At 40.6% G+C, this 17,420-nt stretch overlaps 1 protein-coding gene across 3 annotated transcripts in view; it reads right to left on the bottom strand.

Moving 5' to 3' along the window:
- The window catches only part of WIPF1 (WAS/WASL interacting protein family member 1), a 188,744-nt gene that overhangs the window by 101,321 nt on the left and 70,003 nt on the right, over positions 1–17,420 (bottom strand). The window contains exon 1 of one of the 3 annotated variants that reach the window (XM_043998018.1): positions 11,074–11,208. The exons of the other annotated variants lie outside the window; for them this stretch is intronic. The gene's annotated coding sequence lies outside the window, so the exon portion shown is untranslated. Of the gene's footprint in view, positions 1–11,073; positions 11,209–17,420 lie in introns of those variants that run through there. 3 annotated transcript variants of the gene reach the window in all.

The following is a 17,420-nucleotide window of genomic DNA, read 5'->3' as shown; positions in this document are numbered from 1 at the left end:
CTCTAGATGTGAGTGGATAAGAGATTACTAACCTGGGGTATGTGAACTTGTTTTTCCAATATTTTGATAATTACATTTCAATATGATTGGGTGGGAGGAGGGGAGGTAACAGGATTTAGAACATCAGTCAGTCTAAACCCCTCTGCCACAGAGAAGGCAGAGATGTAAGAAGAATTAAGTTCTGCAGGAAAGCTACATATATACCTTTTCTCTTCCTGCAAAGGGATTTAGTGAATCATTTCTGACACTAGCTTTCCCCATCATCAGAAACTGAAGTCCTTCATTTCTCTTCCTCTTTTCCACCTTGGGCAGTTCCCCCTTCATAGCCAATCTTTCCTTAGGCAGACCCCAGGGGAGCTGAGATATGTATGAGGTATAGGGTATAAGGAGAAAAGGGAGGGTAATCCCCCAAAGGTGGGGAATTCCTCTAGCCTCTAGCCATCCCACAGGGCAACCAACAAGAAGTTGTTATTTGTTCAGAAAAACCTCAAGTTTATTCACATGCCAAATAGGAATTTGGAAAGTTCAAAACCCTGCTGAGATATTAATTAGAACAATATTTAAAAACAATGTTCTTTCAACTTCAGTTTCTTTCAGTAAAACGTCGTTTTGAACTCCAGATGAAAAGGCATCTGGATAGCATTAGGATTTTAGCATTTAAAGACAAAATTCAAGATGCCAGCTAAGAAATGATACCTTCGACCCTTTTTGCTCTTGCCCACCCAAAAAAGAACATTCTACCCAATTCCATTCTTGTGAGCCTGTTGTAGCGGAAGGAGCACAGGATGGAGAATGAGAGATACCCGATCTGCATCCTGCTCTGTCGCATGTGGACATTTTGGGTCCAAATATATTTCAGCATAAATTTGGACAAATTGCTTACCCTCTCCTCTCCTGTAAAAATTCAGGAGTTAAACTGATTGATTCCTAAGGTCCCTTCCAGTGGTTCCTCCTGTAATCCTAGTAATCAAACTGCTCTCCACAGTGTTTTTTCCAAAAAAAAAAGTTAGAGATTAATCCAGGAGTTTGGGGCAGCTAGGTGGTACAGTGGATAGAGCACTGGCCTTGGATTCAGGAGGACCTGAGTTCAAATCCAGTCTCAGGCACTTGACACTTACTAGCTGTGTGACCCTGGGCAAGTCACTTAACCCCCATTGCCCCACCCAAAAGAGAGAGAGAGAGAGAGAGAGAGAGAGAGAGAGAGAAAGAGAGAGAGAGAGAGATTAATCCAGGAGTGATAGAAAACACTGAAGTTCAAGGGAAGGTGGATTTCTTGTAAGGGAGATGACAGATCTTCTGCTATTCCAGTTAGGAAGGAAAGGCTTATGATTTTTAAGGGCACGGCACATGTCTCTCCACAGCCATAAGTAGCAATAGTTGTGACCAGAGCAGGCCAAACAGAGCTTTAGGTAGATGTTCTCTTCTTCTGCCAGGACCTTCACACCCTCACTGCATTGATGAAACAATAGGCACAAGGTGGTCCCTCCCCTAGGTACAATGTATGAGTATGGAGAGCACCGGTGTTAGAGGCCATCTGATTGGCCCTGGAGTCCGGTGCTAAGTGCTCATTGCCAACACTTTCCCACTTTGGCAGAGGGTTCTGACTCTTTGCTATCTTCTATCCCTGCACATACCCGGTGTTCCTAGCCCCTGGCTTAGAAATGGAACCAAGCTGGAAGTAATACAGCTATGACAACATCTGCACAGTGCAAAGTCAACACTATGCATGAACATGGCAGTGCCTTGTCCTTTATCATTTCTTTCTACTGGAGACACCGCGACAATGGGCATCTTAAACATTCTATAAATTCAGGGCCCTAGGGAAAAGCCCCACTTACTCTATGCTAGTTTCATCCCTATATTTTCCTATCCTCCTTTTTTAGAATTCATCTGAGAAATCCTATTCTATTCTTATGGAAATGAACTAGAGTGAGAATCAAAATACTTGGATATTTGATTACTGGGTCTACCCTTGGTTATACCAATAATTAACTGTGTGATTGTGGGAAAGCCACTTAACTTTGGCCTTTAGTTAGCTCATCTGTAATGACTTGTAATGCCTCTCAGGGTAGCTAGGTGGCACCATAGATAGAGCACTGGGTCTGAAGTCTGGAAGACCTGAGTTCAAATGTGACCTCAGACACTTCCTAGCTGTGAAACACCGGGCAAGTTACTTTACCCTGTTTGCTTCAGTCTCCTCATCTATAAAATATCTTCCCCCAAAAAATCCCAAAGGGGTCACCAAGAGTCAAACATGACTGGAATGACTAAACAATAATGTCCCTTAGCTCTAAAGTTCTAGGATTCTATAGTTTTCCTTCCTCTCTAAGATTTACACAATGACAACAGTATCTGAAATTCTCTACCCTAAACTTTTGCCAGACTCAGATGTTCCTGGCACCCCCCCACACACAAACATACATACATATACATATATACAAAACACATTATATATATTAGAATACACATACATCTATGTATACGTATCTATATGATATGTATCTATTTGACTAATCTACATTTTTTTACCTTTTGGAATAAACCATTTTCTCCTCTTTTTTCATCCCCTTTTCCCATTCCCATCTCCTCATGAGACTGTAATAAATTTGGAGAATAAGCTATTATTTATTCCTATACCAAGTTTCATTTTCTAGTAACATTATCTTGCAAACAATTTCCCCATATGCATAACTGTTTCAATCTTTTTAGTTTGGTAACTGTTCCATGGGTCAATCACTATCACCAATAGATGTTATTGCTACAGGACAAGGCTGAGAGTTAGTGTCAAGTTGGGGAAACAGGACAAGTACATAAATAATAAATAACAATATAAAGAAATGTGTGTTAAATGCCAAATGAGTAATCTATGCATTAAGTGTTTCAGGAGTCCCAAGGATGAAGGCTTGACTACTGGGTACAAGCAAAACCTGAGGTTTGGTGCAGGGGGAGGGAAGTACAGCGGGTACAGGAAGTAGGAGGTAGGATAAATAAATAAATGAAAGAAATAAAAAGCATATATTAATCTTACTATATGCCAAGTCCTGTGCTAGAAAATATACAGGAGACATAGTTACTATCCTTAAGGTTATAATTTCATTGATGAGAAATATATATATACATATGTATATATACACACACACATACATATGCTAACTTAAAAAAACTCATAGAGCAAAGTAATAAATATAAGTTAATATAGCACAAATGAAATTATTTCATGAAGTTAATTCATGAATTCACGGAGACATTCCATGAACTATGGACGTCACTCAAAAAATACATACCTCCTTGAGCTTTTGCAAATGATCACTGGAAGAATGACTCCCAAATGAAGCTTAGAAGGCATAATGACACCTCTTAGTAGTAATCCAAATTGGATAAAAAAAATAAGTCAAATCATTTAAAAGTTATTATAAAACAGATATAAGCATAACCTGAATGAATGAAAAAGGCCCTAAGAGGTTTAGTGACTTGACAATTGGCATGCAGCTGGTAAATAGCTGAGCAAGAATTTAAGTCCAAGACATCTTGACTCTTTCTTTATTCATTTTGTCATGCTTCCAAGAAGTCACACCATAGTGGCAAAGCAAAATCCTTGGAAAGAAGGGAGGAAGGAAGGAAGGAGGGAGGGAGGGAGGGAAGAAAGGAAGGAAGGAACAAAGGAACGAAGGAATGAAGGAGCGAAGGAAGGAGGGAGGGAGGAAACAAGTATTTATTAAGTTCCTACTCTGTGCCAGGCAGTATGCTAAGCATTTTATAAATATTATTTCATCTGATCCTTAGAATAACTCTGTGATTAAATCCAGCCTCAGACACTTGACACTTACAAGCTGTGTGACTCTGGGCAAGTCACTTAACCCTAATTGCCTCACCAAAAAAAAAAAAAAAAAAAAAGAATAACCCTACAAAGTAGATGCTATTGCTATCCCCATTTTACAGGTGAGGAAACTGAGGCAGACAGAGATTAAATGACTTGCCCAAGATCAAACAGTTGGTCAGTATTTGAAGCCAAGTTTGAACTCGGCTCTTCCTGACTCCAGGTTCAACACTCTGTGTACTAGATCCACTTTTAACAAAAAGTAAATCCAACCTGTCTCCTAAACCTCTTTGCTTGCCCCTCTCTGCTCAGCAGGCTGATGAGTTGAATTTTTTTACAACATACTTCCTAGTAGAGGAGTATGAGGGGACAGGATTGCACATGACAGTTCCCTATCATCAACACAAAAGAAAAACAAATGCAACAACTGCTGACAGACAGAGCAGAAAGAAATTGTCACAATAACAACCCAACAACAAATCAGTGCTTCCCTTTCCCCCAAAATGTCAGATCACTTACGAATCCTCTAAACGAAAAGGCTATGGGAGTCTTCCATCTTGGAGTTATCAAGAGGGAGCTCTGCCAACATTCTCCTAAAAAACAATTTCAGGCCCAAAGATGTAACCTAAGCTAAGGAAAAAACATCCAGAAAAGCTTTCCCTAAAACCAAACCAAACCAAACCAAACCCTCCTACCCTATCCATAATAGAATGCCTTTGTTCGGCAATATGAGAACATGAACAAGGATGTATAGCATGTAATCCTATGAAATATAAACAATTATAGGTGTAGAAAATTAGAATCAAGACATAGGCTGGAGCGGAAACCTAGTTTGTAAGGAAAAAATAGCATGTACAGAACTGGTAAGACGGTCACAGCATCAGAAGGCCATGGAATTGGAAGGGACCCCAGAGCCTGTCTGGTCAAAGCCATACCTGAAAAAAGAATCTTATTCACCACATCCTATAAGTGGTCATCCGACCCAAGTATGAAAACCTCTAATAAGAGACAACCCTGGTGAGCACTTGCTGCTGACCACTCCCAACCCACATTGGGCAATTCCATTGGTCTTTCACGGAGCTTCTGTCTGAGTTCTCTTACGGAGAAGAAGGGATACAGGGGCACTCTCAAGGTCTTTCTGAAGAACTTTGGAAAAGATGCATGACACAGCAGACACTGGCAAGGGACCAGACAGTGTGGCATGTCTGCATCAAAGAAGGTGCTGTGCTTTGGGGGCAAAGCAGAATTGAAGTAGCTCAAAAGAAACACAAGATGCACAAATTTAGAGACCTCTCCTCTCCAAATGTTCATATGGACTATTTGTACCCAGCGTGTGGTAGAGCGTATTGGTCTGATCAGCCACACTGTCTGATCAGCCACACTGTACATTGACTCCATTGTGATGTCATATTGGTCCTCTTTGAGAACGAGGGAAAACAACCATGCCACACCATGTCTGAGCTCTCCCTCTCCTCCAGTGGGGAGAATTGCACCTCTGCTATTTTGTGGAGGGCTTTCCTTAGAGAAAATGTCAGCAAATTAGAAAGAATAAGATAAGCACATGATAATTCTGGAGTCAGAGGCACCGGTGATTCTGTGCTTTATGTAGAGCAAGCTATGAGAAGACAGTTACCAGATATTGGTGAGAGGGTGTAATAGATTCCTCGCAATCACTCAGAAGAATAGAGAACACAAGTGAGGTTCTGAAAGTTTTCTGAGGTTTGTCAGTAGCAAAGAATGTATCCCTTAGCTGGGGCAATATAGAAACACAGACAGAACCCAAATCTATGTCTCCTCTCCTTACCACCCCAAATTCTACAAAATTTGCCTACTTATAGATTGCAAAGGACTGGCTTTTAAAAAATTTTTGAACAAAGTGTCAGGAAAAACAAAAACACAAAATAAAACTCATTATTCCATGGTCCTAAAACTAGCTATTTTTGAGAATACTCTTTCTTCTAGGCCAGAGAACAAGTGTTAATGACCTGCTCATGGATGATAACTGAAGCATAAACAAATTAACACTATCTTAAAAACTTGCCCTTTCATCACAACAGAGTGTGAATAAAGATAATTCATATTTCTAAACTGTTTTAAGGTTTAATACGAAGCTTCTTAAGCTGAGTCGCGACCCCATATGGGGTCCTGTAACTGAATGTGGGGATCACAAAAAATTTCCCAACACTAAAAGGTTATGTATACCTATTATATACCTGGGGTTATGTAAAAATTTCTTGGGCGAAAGGGGGTCATGAGTAGAAAAAGTTCAAGAAGCCCTGGTTTAATGCAGCTCATTTTTACAAGTCTTATATGTGCAAGCCATTGGTAAAATAAAAATAACATGGCCCCTGAGGAGATCCCCCTCCGAGGTGGGGATATAACATGTTCCAAGTATGACAAATGACTATGGGACCTGATTCTAACAGAGATAAAGGGTGTGGCTACAAAAGTAAATGTGAAGTGTATATGCTGGACTTTGAAGGAAGCTACTGTTTCTAAGAGGCAGAGATGAGAAAGAAGGACATTTCACATAGGAATTGGGTGTGTTCAGGGTAGAGAGGACTAGTCCATAACTCAGGTTTGCAAAGTGCTTTCCTTTCATCAACCCTATGAGGAAGGTAACATTAATATCATTCCTTTTTTTTCCTTTCAAAGATGAGGAAATAGTCTAAGAAGTTAACTGGCTTGGCACAATCACACTAGGTGAATAAGGGCTTATCTATGGAAGAATTCTAAGTCTCATGTTCTATCCATATTGATAATAATAGGTATTGGACCTGTAGTTTCTTTTAAAATATTGAACATCCAGATGAAGGAACTCCCTCTGCTGATGCAGGTTGGCACGTTCTCTACATCTTATTGTCATGGAGAGTTTCTTAGAGCTTTGAGTGGTTAAGTGACTTGACCAGGGTCATAAGGTAATTAATTCTATAAGAAGTAGGATTTGTACCAGTCTTTCAGGCGCTGAGGTTACCTCTCTATTCACTATGCTATTCTACCTCTATATTTATAATAATGACAGTTGTAATATAGTATAATATAGTATAGTATAGTATAGTATAGTATAGTATAGTATAGTATATAGTATAATATAGTAGACATACGTGTAAAGGGAGGAAATAAGCATTTATTAAATTAATTAAATTACTTGTGTTCAAGGCACAGTGCTTATGCACTTTACAAATATTATATTATTTTATCCTAATAAGTACCTTGTGGGAGGTAGGTAGTATTATTATCCCCACTTTACAAGTGAGGAAAAAGAGGCAGACAGAAATGAAGTGATTTTCCAGGTCACACACAACTAAGAAGTATCTGAGGCTGGATTTGAACTCAGGTCTTCCTCACCCCAGGTCCAATTATCAATCACTGTGTCTCTTAGATGCCTCTATATGTAAGAGCCTATTTTCTGAAGCTGCTCAAAGAGCCTGTCCTTGAGATTTGCTGCCTTGCATCTGAAAGATGACCAACTATTTATGACATTGTAAAGGCTACACCCAAAACTGTATATTTTTCATTTTTTTTCCCTTGGCCTGAAACATTTTGCATTTACTTCCCTAAAATACACAATAGCCCAAAATGTCAGTGGTTGCTGACTCTCGTTTTAATAAGGGATTGAGGAAGAAAATCTAGCAAACCAAATATGCCTGTAATTCAGGGTCTGGGTGAATTAGGGATATTCCAGCTAAGCCTCTGTTGATCTTCTTAGGGAATTCAGTAAACTGAGAATTCCACTTTAAGTTCCATTGCTGACATTAATCCCCTTGTGAAAGAGACTGAAAAGAAAAAACAAAAATACAACAGAAAAACTACTCCTGTGAATTTCCCCTATCTCCAGGCTAGAGTGTTGATCCTAATAATAATGATGATGATGGTGGTGGTAGCTAGCATGTATACAGCAAGTTTAAAGTTAGAAACTGCTTTAGAAATATTATCTCATTTACATCAACTTTTACAGCAACCCTGGGTGATAAGTGCTATGATTATCTCCATTTTGCAGAAATAAGGAGACAAGGCAGGCAGAAGTTAAGTGATTTAAGCAGGGTCACACAGCTAGTAGATATCTGAGGCTGCATTTGAACTCATGTGTTCCTGTTTCCCTTTTTTTTCCCCAATCTTGTTCTTCTAGCCCTGCTCCAAGTCTTCTTCCCATCTGAAATTATTTTTACAAAAATTCCCCCTGAAATCACATTTCTAAATTACTCTTTTTCTCCTTTTCCAGGGTTAGTACACCTCCCCATGTCTAGTGCATCTCACTTTCCCCTTACATATTTTACTATCTATTTCCACTCTGGGCCCTTATTCTTTTTTTTTTTTTAGTGAGGCAATTGGGGTTAAGTGACTTGCCCAGGGTCACACAGCTAGTAAGTGTCAAAAGTGTCTGAGGCCGAATTTGAACTCAGGTACTCCTGACTCCAGGGCCGGTGCTCTATCCACTGCGCCATCTAGCTGCCCCGGCCCTTATTCTAAGTCATCTCTTCTTCCAGAAACCTTTCTGGTTCTTGTGTCCTTTGGGTTGTGGCCATCCATTGGTAAGGGTCTTTACTAAAGATACTTCCTAAACTTTCTAATGAACACATACTGATCCTCCCCTCCCCAAAGGAGATGTGGATTTCCAGAAAGCAAAAAAGAATTGACCAGAATCCTTGGAGAACCTCATCAGCAGACAGTCCCAGACTGACCACACCCAACAGGATTACACTGTTGACAGTTTCTTGTGAATTGTCTAGGTGGGCCATCTTTGGTGAGGCCTAGGACAATTGAAAAAGGCACTTGTCAACGCTGGGATCTCCTGCCCTAGCAGTTAGGCCAGAGACAGGAAGGGGGGAGTTGGGGGCAGGGGAGAAAAAGATGAGGGGACCATAATCTAGTGATTGGGTCTTTTGTTATCAGCCTCCACACCTTTGTAGGTATGAATCCCCATGTCTGGAATGTGCTTCCTTATCACTTTCCCTTCCTTCAGATCCCAGGTCAGGTGCTACCTCCCAATTGAGGCAGCTCTTTCCACCTCTTCCTCAGTTATTAACACTTCCTTCTTTGAAATGGCTTTAATTACTTTGTCGTCACTTACATACATTTCGTATGCTCTCTAGCAGAATGTGAGTGACTTGATGACATTAGATTTCAATATTTGGTTTTTCTACCCTCAGCACCTGGTAGAGTGCCCTGCATATAGCAAACACTAATAAGTATTGAATGAACAAATGAATGAATGAATGGGAGTAGGGAGAGGGGAGAAGGAAGGCAGGAATGAGGGATAAGGGCTGCCAAAGGAAGTGGAAATGACATTTAGAAAGATAGCTATTTAAAAAACTACTTCCACTGCCCTCCTGGAAAATACAGTAAGACAATAAAAGGCCATCCCTGCCTCAGAGCTGCTAAATTAATAGACCACAAATGTTACAGAGCAACAAAACTCTGGGGGGAAGAAAAAGAAGACGACAAAAGAAAAAGAAAGAAGAAAATTCTATTTTGAGGGAAGTCAAACCACAACCCAGGGCTGCATGTAGTCACCCCGGGGCTAAAGTCCAGCTATCTTGTAGCAAGAGGCAGGCCCACTGCAATTCACTGGTGTGTTTCTCCTCTAGCCATCTGTGTGAAGGGCGCCATCCACCAATGAAGGGTTTGCTCTTTGCATCCCCGTGGATCAAAAGATGGACAGCTTTTGACAGAAGTAGCACAAGATTCCTGCATATTCAGTTCTTGGGTTGAGCACTCCCACGAATAGAATTCTGCTTTATCCTTTAGGTTGCTCTCTCCATTTTCTTACAAAATAAAATAGTAAAAAGTATGACAACCCAAAGAACTGCTATTAGTAAATAGGAAACAATGATCTTTCTCTTTCATCACCATCTGGTTATTTCATATCATTGGAATATAAACAACATGTGAATACGGTTTCGTTTCCAGTACTTCCTCCCAGCCTGAATTCTCATATTCATTCTCTCTCTCTCTCTCTCTCTCTCTCTCTCTCTCTCTCTCTCTCTCTCTCTCTCTCTCTCTCTCTCTCTCTCTCTCTTCCTTCTTTCTTCCTACCTATGCAAAGGAATCATAGAATACTCACTGCTAAAAGAGATTTAGACTAACTCTATCCTTGTTTATCCTTGTTTTCCTACCCTTCACCTCAACTTTGGTCATAGCTGCCCCCAAAGCATCCTAGCCAAGTAACTAATCTTTCTTGTCTTCAAAAACCTTCTGAAAGGCCATTCATCCTCCCTTCCTCTCTGCACTCATTGTCAGGAAATTCTTCCATCTAACCCAGATTCCTCCTCACTTGGCAATTGAAACTAGTTTGCTCCTGCTCCTTCTCAAAGGGGACTAACATCAGCTGAGCATACTCAACAGTGTAAAGACCTTTGTATACATGAAGATAATGATTAAATTGCCCCCTCACCCTTCTCTTTTCCAGGCTGAATAGTCTTGAGCCCTTTCAACCTTTTTCAAGTCTGATTTGCCTACCCTTGGCTCTCTGGTGAACCTGCTCCAAGTCCCTCTTTAAACTGCAGAGCCTAAGACTCCCCAAAGTATTCTAATAAAGGTCTGATCTCATAGTTTTTACATGTTCTGCTTATTATCATCTGTCAGTGGGCACATTATGATGTTTTTTTCTTAGAAAAGCTTTCTGTATTACTTAAAGTCAGTACTTCCTCCTCTTGTTTTTATGCCCTCCCCTCCCCCTCTTTTATCTCCCCCTCCCTTATCTCCCCCCTCCCTTCCCATTCAGAAAGGGTAAGGGAGAAAGAAGAAAAGATAGGAGAAAAAGAAAGGAGAAAAGCATACTTTTAGAATCTCCTAGTGGTGATGGGTAAATACTCTTAGAATCAAATACTAGCAAAAAAGCATTTAATACTGGATGAGATTGCCTTTCCCCAGTGTCCATCAGCATCATCTAAATTCTAAATGTCCCCTCAAAAGAGAAGATTCTTGCTTTGTCAAGTTTTGCTGGTTATGCAAGGCAGTAAGTGTCATATGCAGAAATAAAGTTACTTGAAATGCTATTTAACTTTTTCAAGTTTTCTGTCTCTTTCAAAGAGCTTAGAAATTCTAAACAGGGAAGCAAGAGAGCATTTCATTTTCACAATAATGAGCCATGTTCGTTCCTCTAACAACTCGTGGCAACCAGCTCCATCCAGATCCAGATTAACCCTCGAACTTGAGCAGCAGGCAAAAGAAGGCTAAGGAGAGGGAGTCAGTAGGCATTTTAAGTAACAGAAGCAGCAAGAGGGTGGTGGTTTTTTCAAATGAAAAACACTGACCTGTATCGCTTTAAATCCGTTGACTAGCCCCAAGTTCTAAGGTTCCCCTCCTCTCTTGTAGTCTGTTTCCTGTAAATGCTACATGTGACTACACTTCCTCACTGCACCTTGCTCAGCTTGCCACTCAAACTGGCCAGAGGCATGTGATAAGATCGCCTCTCTGCTTGCTTTACTCAAGGCTTTCCTGCTGTCTTGAAAGCAGTGACTTGCTCCCTTCTCCCTCTGTACAAGTCACCCCAGGTAATAATTTTCCTGGTGTTCTTGGTATATCGTCAAGAGAGATGAGCCAGGGGCAAGGGGCTGTGTCACCAGTGCAAGCCACTCCTTCTCCTAGGAGGAGGGGAGAAAGGAACAAGAGAGAAGACAAGAAAGGGGTTGGGGGGGGACCTCGGAGGGCCCCCAGGGAAGCTCCGCCTGACTAGGACACCTTGGACAATTGACAGAAGCAGGGGGCGTTTTCACATAAATGCCTCTGGGAAAGCTTAGGAACCCTCAGGTGCTCTTAGCGCCTAGGCACTGCTGAGAAGTAATGACACAGCTACTCCACTGCAATGTAGGTAGAGGGGCATCTCCAGTGGCCATGTCCTGGATGGTGTCTCTGGGCCTCAGGCTCATAAAGCTGGTATCCGCAAAACTCCAGGAACTAAAATCCCTGGGAAAAGTCACTTCCACTGCAAGCCTCCTGTTTCTCTAACCACAGTCCCCTCAACCTCTTCTTTTTTTGTCCCTTCTGAGAAGGGATGCCCTTCTGTCTTCTGGTGGTGTATGCAACACTGGTAATGACAACTATATTACTAATAAAATAATAGTAACTTGTATTTTTATAGCACCTTAAAGTTACTTTTCTTACAGCTCACTGAAGTGGTAATGTATAAATATTGGTTACACAGATATTCAAGTGGATCTGTAAGCTTTCTGATATAGGTGTTCTCTCCAACAGTGTAGATTGCAGCCCTGCCTCACCTACCCATCCTGCAAGACTCTTGTTCAGTCTCCATGTAAGTTAACCATAGGGGGTTGACCAACAGAGGCCTCCCTTTCTCAGTCCTGACATTTCAAGAATACCAGTAGGGTGTACAGGCTGGCTTGTTCTCCCTACATGACCAGGCTTTTTTGACAACATGGTTTGTCTGATAACATCCTGTATTCCTGTTCTCTTTTGCAGTTCTTTCTTTGTCATTCTCTGTGTTGCTCATACCCACCCTGTGAACAGTGCTAAATATGACTGCTCCCATTTTATACCTTCTGGAAGAATCAGGAAGAGCACAGAATGAGGGACCTGGGCTCAGGGTGGTGCTGCCCACACATGGCCAGTAAGTGACAGAGCTTAGATTCAACGCCAGGTCTTCAGACTCTGAGTCCAGTACTCTTTCCACACTGCCCCTCACAAAGCCAAATGAGCTAGTATATGTAAAGCACTTTGCCAACCCAACTCACTATATAAAAATGAACTATTATTGGCATTCCTGGCATCAAGAAGGGAGGAAGGGGCAATGCTGAACCAGGTGTAAGATGAGCACCCAAGGGACCAGAAAGAGGAATCAGCGGATATTAGTGCTGGCCCTTAAAGAGCACCTTGCTCAACCATTCTCCTTTTACAGAAGAAGAAACTGAGGAGCAGGGAGGAAGTGTTGTAGAGGTGAACTACAAGATTCCTCAGGGGATGACCGGCAGAGTTGATCTCATACTTCCCAGTCTAGTGCTGCCCAAAACAGAATGATTCCTTAGCCTAGTTGTGCTTCTTATACAAGGTATCCCCAAAGTCCAAGTTTCCTTTTAAACTTTGTAGTAACAGAAAACCAAGAAAGACTTTTGGGACACCTGGTATATAGACACTCATACTCATACGATATAATGACTTAGAGTTTATCTGTGTATTGTGCAACATAAGACGACCACTCCTAGTAAATATTTCCCAAGTTGTTCAGCTAGATTGGCTGGCAAATATGCCCTCAATATGGCACAATGGAACCTACTTCAGGAGCTGTGGTATGTATGATATACAACAGGCGTAGCTGTTTCTCTCTCATTTCTTCCGCCCATCCTTCCATACTCAAAACTCTGAACCTCATCCACATAGGAGTGGCAGAAGGCTGAAGGCATGCTGGGAATAAGAAGTTTTCTCATTCTTATGACTCTCCCTTTTTCTTTGGTTTCTCATGAGGGTTCAAGGCTCAACCTCTGAGGTGTGAGATGGTGGCACGTAGAACTGGAGGTCAGTGTGCAAGGGCGAGGAGAAAATTCTGGGCACCTTTGACTTTGGTCAAAAGCCCCCCAAATTGTTTTATTTTTGGCTTATGATTTTAGTTCAGGAATGCCCTGGTGGTTACATGCAGTTTTTTTTTAAGTTAAATTGATATATTTTAAAAGAATAATACAATTTCCCTACACCCTCCTCACTGAATCCTCCCTTGTTACAAAGAAAAAATTAAGCAAATTCAACTGATGTTATGCATCTGTAGTGCCCTGCCTCTCAAGCATGGAGAGGAAAAATATGTTTTTACAGTGTATTTTTTTTTCTGAGGTAAACATAGCCTAACTGTTGCAGGGCCTGAAAATACTAAAAAGTTTCCAAATGAATATTTCCATAGGAAAACACAAACTATGAAATGTTCCCAGAGAGACTGAGCACTAGATAAAGGGTCAATTCCCTTGAATTCTAACAAAATGATTGCTTTTCAGGTTTTGGACACACCCACATAGAACTGGTTTTACAAACGATGGTTGATTTTCTGGCTTAATTTAACTATCAGTTCTGGTCACTTTGGTTAATATGATCAAATCAGCTTTGTCCTAATTTTCGTTAGCTTTAAAAATAGAATAATGACAAATATTGCCACCCCAGGGTCAACAACAGCAAAGAACTTGGCCAACTAAAAATGTGAATCCTTTATGAAGTTTTCAGAAAGTGATCTTTCCCTCTTCGAGTATTACATAAGACTTTGTCGGCAACTTTCTTTCTTTCTTTCTTTCTTTCTTTCTTTCTTTCTTTCTTTCTTTCTTTCTTTCCTTCCTTCCTTCCTTCCTTCCTTCCTGCCTGCCTGCCTGCCTGCCTGCCTGCCTGCCTTCCTTCCTTCCTTCCTTCCTTCTTTCTTTCTTTCTTTCTTTCTTTCTTTCTTTCTTTCTTTCTTTCTTTCTTTCTTTCTTTCTTTCTTTCTTTCTTTCTTTCTTTCTTTCTTTCTTTCTTTTTTAAAATTTAATGGGGATATGTGGTTTTTTGATGTGGAACACTCCAATGTATTCCAGGTTTGAAAACGCCCTCTACTGATATAGATCAACAAGTCATCTATAATTTATAGTCAGTAAGAGTCAATTGGTCTAGATCAGTGATTCTTAAACTTTTTCCACTCTCCACCCCTTTTTGCTTGAGAAATTTTAACTTGACCCCCAGGGTATATAGGTATATAAAACAGGTATACATAACCTTTTGCAGATGCCAAATTTTTCATGACCCCCCACATTCAGTCACTCAACCCCATATGGGGTGGAGACCCACAGTTTAAGAAGCTAAAGTCTCAGGGACAGCTAGGTGGTGCAGTGGATAATGCACTGGCCCTGGATTCAGGAGGACCTGAGTTCAAATCTGGCCTCAGACATTTGACACGTACTAGCTGTGTGACCTGGACAAGTCACTTAACCCTCATTACCCTGCCAAAAACCAAACCAAACAAACAAAAAAGAAGCTAGAGTCTTGATGGCCTGCAAGGTCCCATCTTGCTTTAGATCTAGGATGCTTTGTCTGAGGATACTGAGAGGTTAAGTGACTTGGGCCCAGTCACACATTCTTAGAAACTGCCATTACTTGTCAGTGGCAGAACTTTAACTCAGGTCTTCTTGACCTCAAGGTCAGTCCTCCATCCTCTATACCCTAGCTTCTTTTTTCTCTCTTTTTCTTCTTTTTTCTTTTTTTTTTTTTCTCTTTTTCTTTCTCTATACCTTAGCTTATTAAGCTGTGGGTCACAACCTCATATGGGGTCTTGTACTGAATGTGGGGGAGGGTCGCAAAAAATTTGGCAACAGTAAAAAGTTATATATACCTATTTTATATATCTGGGGTCATGTAAAAATTTCTCTGGTAAAAAGGGGTCATGATTGGAAAAAGTTTAAGAAGCCCCGCTCTGGGGCAGCTAGGTGGCGCAGTGGATAGAGCACCGGCCCTGAAGTCAGGAGTACCTGAGTTCAAATCCAGCCTCAGACACTTAACACACACTTACCAGCTGTGTGACCCTGGGCAAGTCACTTAACCCCAATTGCCTCACTAAAAAAAAAAAAAAAAAAGAAGCCCCGCTCTACACCATGCAGCTCCTCTATGTTTGTTCTTATCACATTCTATTTTGTCCTATGGTTATTTGTGTACTTGGGAGCACATTGTTTCAGAAAGAACACTCGACTCGAAAGACAGAAGACCTGAGTTTTGGATTCTGTTATGTCTATAGGCTTGCTGTGAGATCATGAGCAAATGACAAAAATTCTTCTGTCCAGTCCCAGTTTTGTCATTTATAAAAGGGTGGTGATGGTGGGGATGCTGAAACAAGTCTACCTTATAGAATTCTGTAAGCAAAGCATTTGATTGTGAGCCATGATAGTCAGTATATGTATGATCTCCCTATTTCCATGAAAGCCCTCCTCTGACACTTCATTATGACCTGGAGGTGAGCCTCGGTGAGAGCAAACTCTGCTAGACCTTATCAAGCCTAAAAAGACTTTGATTATATATGAGCCTGCTAATGTCCTGCTGTCTGAGGACCATTCTAACTTCCTCTGTGGGATCGTAGGATCACACATTTAGAAGTAGGGACCTCAGGGGTCTCTCATTTTACAGATGAAGAAACTATTGCTGAGAAAGTTGAAATGACTTGCTTCTTGTCACGCAAGGAGAAAGAGGAAGAGCCTGATTTGAGTCCAGGTCTTCTGACTTCAAATTCAGTACTCTTTCTACCATCCTTTGTGGTAACCAAAAAAAGGTTGACTATTGGGTGATTAACTTTTTTGGCCACAGTCACCCTTGAAGACCATTTTCTAAAGTGGAGGATTATCAATCTCCATTGGTTCAGGAAATATTGAATTGACATCAATATCAATGATAACTCAGACCACCTGAAATACTGAATGAAGATGTATTAAAATGTTATCTCCTCACTAAAATGAAGTCTCCCAGGGAAGGATTTATCCTGCTTTATTGGCCTTTGTATTCCCTGCGGTGGGAAATAAAAACCAATCCAGTCCAATAAATATTTATTTATCATTTACTATGTCAAGGGACTATGTATGCTAAGTGCTAGGCATGTAAAGAAAGAACAAGAGTCCTGCCCTTAAGGAGATTACATTTGATTGTGTGGACACAACATATAAAGGGATATGTAGAAACTTGTTAATTTGAAGAGTGAGAGGGCACTACCTAGGCAGATGAGAAAAGGCTTCCTGTAGGAGGTAGCCTATGAGCCAAAGCAAGCCAGGGATCCTAAGGGATGAATGGGCACTGCAGGGATGGAGTGCAATGGCAAATGGGAGGGAAATGAAAATGGAGTGCTTTGCTTAGGTTAACCTTAAAGGTGCTTAACAAACATTTGTTCTGTATAAGTAAGTAATGAAGACACCACATGAATATGTTTAAAATAAAGTATTGAGGAGCAGCTAGGTGGCATAGTGGATAGAGCACTGGCCCTGGATTCAGGAGGACCTGAGTTCAAATCCAGCCTCAGACACCAGACACTTACTAGCTTTGTGACCCTGGGCAAGTCACTTAACCCCAACTGCCTCACTAAAAACAAACAAACAAAAAATAAAGTATTGAATTATGGGTGAAACTGCTTCAGAACACTTTTACACTAAGCAGCAACAACATCAGTTACATTTAAGCTATGCCTTGTGTGGAATTTTTATATGCTTTAAGAAAATGCCTTGTCATTTTCCCTTAATCTGGCATCTTCTCCATTTAGTCATTCAGTCTTGAAGAGAGAGTAAAAAGAAAAACCCACTGGCCTGAGAAAACTTTTATCTCCCTACAAAACTCATCCATGTGTACTGGAGGCGATGTACATACTTTTAATTATATTTTGCTACTTTAAAAACCCCCACTATTATCAATTTGACTGATTTTTTTTGTTGTTTTTACGTCATCTTGCTTTCCCTTCCTCTACCCAGAGAACTGGCCCTTGTAATGAAGAAAAAAGAGAAGAAAAAAAAAGCTTATTTCATTGCTTAATTACCTCATGTTTTAAACACTAAGAAACTACAACTTTTGGCCTACAGCCAGACCTTTAATCTAACAATTCCCATCAGATCTTAAAAAATTATAATTTAAGGGACAATGTTTTTCTTTTAAAGTTATTTTAAATTCATCATTT

This window comes from Dromiciops gliroides, chromosome 3 (genome assembly GCF_019393635.1).
Source record: "Dromiciops gliroides isolate mDroGli1 chromosome 3, mDroGli1.pri, whole genome shotgun sequence".
NCBI classification, from domain to species: Eukaryota; Metazoa; Chordata; class Mammalia; order Microbiotheria; family Microbiotheriidae; genus Dromiciops; species Dromiciops gliroides.
The sequence above is the reverse complement of the archived record's forward strand: the minus strand, read 5'-3'. Positions and strand labels throughout refer to the sequence as shown.